Consider the following 7,775-nt stretch of genomic DNA (forward strand, 5'->3'; position numbering starts at 1 on the left):
AATATCTGGCTCCTAATCCAATGTTCAGTTTATTTGTTGATTTACTGAGATCTGTATGGATTCATGTCTTCTTTTATTCAGTGAGCTATAACCTGTTGCTATCATTAATTTTAGTGTTCAAATTGTCCTTGGTGTTGACTAGTGGCAGTTCCTTCACGCTGGCTTCTGTGTCCTTTAGACACAACTCCCATCAATTCCTGGATTTATATTAGAAGATGTTCCAGTTTTTCCCTATGTTGGTTATTCCAGCACTTGAATTAGCCACTCCTCCAAGGAGCCCTTTTAGTGAAAAAAAAAAAAAAAATGGCTTTTAGAAGCCAAGATCTGTGTGTCGGTTGTGCTTGTATACATTAGGGGATCACTCTACCTAAGCTCCCTCAGTGAACAGGGCTGAGTACGACAGAATATATCTGAGACCTACTGAATCAGAATCTGTAGTTTTAAACAAATCCCCAGGTGATTTACAGGCACATTAAAGTTTGGGAAGTGTTGCTTAGCTACATAGTAGTCTTCACTATCCAAGCCAGCTGTTGGAGTATCAGCCAGTACACCTGTATATCAGGAAGTAGCAAAGGAGGAAAATAGATTCACTTCCATTTTTGAGTCTTCTGTTTAGTCCCAGAAGTCATTCAGAACAATTTTGTGCATCTCTCATTGCTTAGAATGCAGTCACATGGCTATATTCAAAGGAGGCAGGGAAATCTAATCTTTTAGTTGGGCCCATTGGGAAAGTTACAAGAATCTCTGCCCTTTTGGTTTTGGTAACAGCTAAGTGTTCTCTCAGCAAGTTGGGAAATTGTCAGTAGCAGTACCCAACACTGGGCAAAGCAACCAGCCACCCATGTGAGGCCAGCAGGGAAGTCAGCATGTCAACCCAGAGCTGAATCACAAATGTAAGACCCCCTAACTAAACCCCCTGTTTTATATAGACTATTGTCTTTATGTCCACCATCTACACCTTTTGCCTGGCCTTAGACTAGAGCTAGGGCCAGAATTCAAGAAAAAACAAGGTAGAATAGAAAGTTTGGAAGACACAGTTTAGCACAGTAGCTCAGCCAGCAGATCTGATTCAAGCAGTCCTGGTTCAAATCCCTATGCTACTGCTTATCAGCTGTAGGACTTTCAGGAACTTCTTCCCACACTAGGGCTCAGAGCCCTTGTGTTAAGTAGGGTACAGTACAGGGCTATCTCTCAATTTGTTGTGAAGATTTAATGGAAATAACTGTTACATAAGCTCTGGAGCACCTGGCCCACATTGAACCTTCCAAAAACATCAGTTCTTATCACTGAGCAAAACTTCCGTAAGCAAAGACGGGAACCTCCCTGGAGGAGTTTGCTAATGGTGGGCTGGGCCCAGAGACCTGTTCCACAGGAAGTATAGAAACCACCAACTTGAAAGTGCTATCAATTTACTTAATACTTTAAGCCCAATGTTTCTACCAGTTTAGAAAAATTACTGCCAGCTCCACTCACCATTCTCCCTCCTCATGACAAATTCCCAAGACTTCCCTGGTTTGTTGGGATTCTGTGGGGCAGTATCTTTTTTTACCCTGAGTTTTGGTTTCCCTTGTTGACTCCTTGAACTACTTCCAACATATTTTTAACACAGTACTTTAAAAAACAAATACAAGCCCACAGACTGATGTGGTGAGATACAACACTTGCCTTTGCACACATCCTCTCTGGAGATTAAGGCTGCAGCCACTGCTGCCCCTTTACAAAGATTTAACAAACCCTGGAAAGTCCAGATCCATCACTGGATACGCAAAGAGCGACTCTATCATTTTCTTAAACAAACATCCTGGGCAACTTAGCTTCTTTTACTTTGTCATGAATACAACCGATTTGACTGAGTACCTTAAGGGACCTTGAAAGACCAGTTCTTGTTATTTTTAACCTCCTCCCTGGCTTTTCATTTTGGTTTATAATTCTAACATAGTTGCCAGTGACGTCTAGGTACCACCTAGGATAAAGAGCATTTTTCCCTCTCAAGACCCATGTCTCCATGACACAACAGGAAAACATTTAAAGAATGCCAAAGAGTATGTGGGTCAGTGTGTTCTTGTGGGTGTTTAGGTGAAACTAGGATTAAATGCTCCTGTGCTGTAGGACTTTAGTTCCTTCTGCCACTTCCCAGATTGATTGAAACTGTTGGAACTAATCCTCTGCCCTTTTAACCTCTGATTTCACTGGGACCAAGGTGTCTGGTTGGCTACTGCAGGGGACAGGCTGAGAAGAGTAAGAGCACCCATAGAGGTGTGTGACCGTGACAGTGAATTTGACAACAGGAAATGTCACCGAGGAACCTCCTGAAGCAGCAGGATTGTGTCTTTCAGTGTCTTGCCTAATGAAATATACAAACTAGTGATAAATGGGGAATATTGCTCCAATAGAAGCCAGAGTCTGGACCCCGCCATGTTATTTCTGCAGTGGACTGTGGTAGCTACAGCTTGGATCTGTTCAGTAGATCTCTTTAGAAATGGGAAAACTGTACCCCTGGTAACAGTACTCCCTTTTCTTGGAGAAATTTCTCCCCAACTTTAGGTGAACCTAGTGACTTTGACAAGCCACAGTGCCTGATCCTGTCCATGGAGGTGACAAGGTGACCCAGCCAGGCCAGTCTCGGTCCCACATTCTTTTGGGCATTGCTGAGCAAGCTGGAAAGTTGGAGATCATCACTGACAACAGCCTTGTGCTTACTTGCCATAGCGATGCTCCAAAGTCTGTTAACTCTGCCTCCAAGTTTACTGTCCTATCTTCTTCCCACTTACCCTGGTCTTAGCCTTTGTCATCTCTCTCCTGAACTGTGGAGCCTCCTAGCAGATGGTCCTACATCCTTTCTAGCCACCTCTGTTCAGTCCACTGCCCCTGGAGTATATAACTGTGTCACCCTACTCATTCCCCATCTCTACCCTGGCTTTCTGTGGCCCTAGGAAAAGACATAATAATTAATGTGGCCCACAAACCCCATGTATGGCTCCTCCTGTCTCACCTTGCAGTATTGTCCATCAGTTCTTTTCATTCAAGCTACCTGGGCCTTCTTGCAGCCCCAGGCCATGGTATTAACTTACAGCTTTGTAAAGCCCTTCCCTAACTCTACGCCTGGGTGACTCATCCCTTTGTTTGATTTTAGCTCTAACCTCATGTCCTCTGGGGAGGTTTCCCTGACCCCCATGTATACTTTCCTGGGACCACCTCTCTTCCTCAGAGCATTTGCTACAGTGCAAGTGTGTACTTATTGGCCAAGAGATTGATGTTCATCTCCCCCACTAATTATGAGCTCCATGAGGCTAGGTATGGTGTCCTTTTTGCTCATATATCGAATGACTGAGAGTGAATGAATTGGTCCAAGCTGTGGGCATCCAACATAGGCCAGGCTAACTGGAGCCTTTCCCTAGAATTTCCCAAATCAAAGGTGGAGGGCAGTTTCTCCCTTTTCCTCTGAACTCAAAAGATACAAGGAGGCAGACTCAGAGGTGCAGATGGCCATCTTCCTTGCCTTAAGGTTTTCACCCCTCTGCAAAAAAAAGCCTGGCAAGTGGAAAGGAGAGAAGTGGGGTGGAGTTCCTCATCTTATGCCCAGGGTTCTGAGTTCAGAAGCTCTTCCTTCCATTTTCTAAGCCTCCCAAGCCATTCCCAGTTGGGAATAGATTTCTGATTTCTGTAAGCTTAAAAGAGTTGGGGTTTTGCTACTTGCAAGAAAAAGACCCTTGGCTAAGGCAATTTTAACCATTAACCTGTGCCTAGAGACCCAGGAATGGAAAGGCATTGGTTTAGAAATTAAAACAGTTGGCCAAAAGGTAAGTTAGATATTGCATTTGGTATGGCTGACTTTGCCTACCACAATTAGGCTACATGAATGCATTGCTCTCTGCTGAAGGAAAGGTGCCCCTCATCTTTGGGCAGGTGATTGGGCATGGTTTAAGTATTTCATTTAAATGTCAAGTACATCTCTGTAGCAAACAAGCAGCTACGTATCTAACCAACGATCCAGATCCATTAATTCGACCAACATGAATTTCACACCTCCGATGAGCAATATAATGGCTACAGGAAACATGGAGCCAGTGAGATTCAGTCTCCTTGAAAGGTTTACAGAACACTTTACTGAGGAGCACGGCAGAGACATAAATAAGAGAGGAAGTGCTCAAAACTACTGTCGGGGAGCTGACTCCAGCAGGGCTGCAGGAGGAGCCGGGCAGTACAATGGTTAGTGCACGGGAGCCTTCTTAGCCCGAAAGAAGAGTGGAGAACCTGGGCCCTGATGCTCAGTCCACTCAGCCTCACTTAGTTTTTTTCTGCTGTAAAAGGAGCATAATAATAACTGGGTGAGTGATCAGGAAGACTAGAAGAGATAAAATACATGAACTGCCCAACAGAGAGCATTCAGCAATTTGGAGTAAATGTTATGTGCCCAGGTGGTACTTTGAGAGCCACCTGGAAAGATCCCCGACCCCAAATTATACCCTCTTGCCCCCACATAAGTCATAGCACTTGAAAACCCAGCACTGAGGTTCTGGTTTAGGGGTTTACGGTTTGGCTGCCAGAAGACCCTTGTTAAAATTCAAGTGTGAATGTGCTAGCCACGACAGTGAGTCATTGTCAAGGATCAGTTCAACTGACCAGCAAAGAATAAGACTCGGAGAATGAGGCAAAATGACACCCAACCCAGCTGCCCCTGTGCGCTGCAGCACGAGCTGTTCATGGCCAATTGATCTTGGACAATCGACCTGAGCTCTTCAGTTTCCTCCACTGAAAATCCCAGGAACATCACCTCTCAGAATTGTTTTGATTATTAATTAAGGCAATACAGAAAAAGCACACCTGCTCGAGCAAGGCAGAAGTGGAACCCGGGTTAAAAACCCGAAAGCAACGTCAGCACTGAGACTTCTCGTTTCAGTAGTCCACAGGGGGGCATTGCACGCCCATTCATAATTTGTGGAATTTTCCATTCCATCACCAGCTACCAGAAGATCAGAAACAACTCCGGCCCACAGTCCAATGACAACCCTGCCGTTTATCTCAATGGAGTGTTTTTCCTGGTCTTCATTAATTCATACTCTCTGGACTACAGGGAGAGGCTCAGTTACTAATCCAGAGATTTGGAGAGAACTGTGGGGTTTGGTGGAGGTTCCCAAATACTGGCCAGCTGGCTGCATCGGGCAGCTTTTTGACCCCATCCTCAAAAGCTGACTCAATGGCCTGGAGTAGGAGGTTGGGATGGGGGCAACCTCCTACTTCTTTCTTTCTTTTGATAATAGTTTTCTTGTGGTATAATTTACAAACAATACAGTTCATCCATGGAAGGTGTGCAATTCAGTGGTTTTCAGTATATATCTGCAGTTACGAAGCAGCACTGCAGTCAATTCCAGAACATCTTTATCACCCCAGTGAGAAACTCTGCTCATCAGCTGCCACTCCCCAATCTCCCCACTGCCCCAGCCCTAGGCAGCCACTGATCTACTCTCTGTCTCCATAGATTTATTTATTTTGGGTATTTCATACTCAGGAAGTCACACACTTTGTGTCTAGCTTTTTTCACTTTCCACAGCGTCTTCAAGGCTCATCTCTGCTGTGTATGTAACAATGTTCCATTGCTTTTTATAGGTGAGTAATATTCCATTTGTGTGATGATCCCCATGTTATTTATCAATTCATCATTTGATGGATATTTGGGTTTTTCTACATTCTGACTATTACAAATAATTATGATTATTCATGTACAGCTTTTTACAGACAAGCCTTATATTTAGAGTGTTCCCCTGGGTCAGAGGTTTTCAATTGAGGGGTGTTTTTGACTCCTCCCCACCCCCACCTCCACCTCCACCTCCACCTCCTGCCAGGGACATTTGGGAATGTAGGGAGATATTTTTGGTTGCCACACCTGGAGAAGAGATGCTCCTGGTAGACAGAGGCTGAGGATGCTGCTAAATGCCCTCCAGTGCTCAGAGTGGTCTCCCCGACTACCCCTGTGAAGACAGCCACAACACCCAGAAGAGAACATCCACGGAGGAGACTCGGGTGCAGAGCGAGCACCGGAAAGTGCTGCAGGTCCTCATTCTCCCTTCTTCCACTTCAATATATCTAGATAATTTCAAACTTCTAAAACTCACCCTTATTTTCAAAATTCCCTTCAAAAGAAGAGGATCCAGGTGCAGGTCTGTAATCCCACTGACTTAGAAGGCTGAGACAGGACAATCGTGAGTTCAAAGCCAGCCTCAGCAAAAGCAAGGCGTTAGGCAACTCAGTGAGACCCTTTCTCTAAATAAATCCAAAATAAGGCTGGGATGTGGCTCAGTGGGTCAAGTGCCTCTGAGTTCAATCCTCAGTGCCCCAAAGGAAAAAAGAGCATCCACATTCCTTCAGAACTCTTTCCATGGTCTGAAGCGTATCATTTATACTAGGGCTTCCAGGAATCCAGAGTTTTGAGGAATTTATAAACCACCTGAAATGGCTAACACAACTGTGGGCATAAGTATATTTTTCTGGAGAGAGGGTCTCCATTCTAAGTGCTCCTGTGAACCAGATCCTTCATTTTCCAAACCAATTTCCTCTTACTCCTTTCTCTGCAGCAGCTTTTCAGAAGCAGAATGTGCTGCTCCCCAACTCCAACTAATCAGGAGCTGAAAGGGAGCCTCGGTGCAGATGAGATGGATGGAGGGCAAACACTTCTCCAAGGTCACCCTGCTGCCTGGTGGCAGAGACAAGCCTGGACCTTTCCTGTGAAGGGCACAGGTTTCAATAACACATTCTGGCAAAGTGTGGGCATCAGGATCAGATGGCCTGACCTGGAATCACGGGTCTGCCACCCCTGGTTGTGTGACCTTAGGGAGGACATGTGTGCTTTTTTTCGATTTCCTGACCTGAAAAATGGGTCTAGCAATAATAGTCAACTAACGCAATGGTGAGGATTAAGCTAGGATGATGCCTAGCAGGTGATAAGCCTAAAAGTCCATTTCTGTCACTCAGTGCTCTTCTCTGTTTTTAAACATATGAGTGATCAATGTTAAAAACATCAGTGCTGAAACCATTCTAAATGTAATCATTTCCCTTTGACACGTCCGTGTGACCTTTTTTGGGTTTGAAAGCAGTTTCTGTTTTGTTTTGGGAGTGGATCCAGGGATGCTCTCACACGGAGCTACATCCCCAGCCCTTCTTATTTTTTATTTTGAGATAGGATCTCACTACGTTGCTTAGGGACTTGCTAAGTGGTTGAGGCTGGTCTTGAACTTGTGATCCTCCTGCCTCAGTCTCCTGAGTGGCTGGGATCACAGATGTGTGCCACCATGCCCAATTTGAAGGCAGTTTTTGTTCCAGGACTTTTTAAAAGCAAATTCACTGTAATATAATCTCTTGGATGATGGTAAATGCTATGAAAAAAAATGAAGAGGGGTTAAGGGGATAAGAATGAACAGATAGGGGCTGGGGGGATTGGCATGGGTTGGCCAGGGACAACATCTCTGAGAAGGTGACATTTGAGCAAGATCTGAAGAAGGTGAGGGACTAGCCATGTGCCATCAGGGGAAAGAACATTCTAGGCAGAGGAAACAGCAAGGGTGAATGCTCTAGAACAAGGTGTTCTTGGCTCAGCCATGAGTCCGGAGTGGGCGCGGGAGAGAGCAGTAAGAGGGGAGGTTGGAAAGGGAGTGGGAACAGTGGGCTATGACCCTGAGTACACCTTGGAAGCTGGAGCAGGGGAGGAAGAGGGCAGAAGCAGAGAGACCAGTTTGCTGTCTATTTTATTAATCTAATTGAGAGAAAATGGATAGACCAGG

Source organism: Marmota flaviventris, chromosome 15 (assembly GCF_047511675.1).
Source record: "Marmota flaviventris isolate mMarFla1 chromosome 15, mMarFla1.hap1, whole genome shotgun sequence".
NCBI classification, from domain to species: Eukaryota; Metazoa; Chordata; class Mammalia; order Rodentia; family Sciuridae; genus Marmota; species Marmota flaviventris.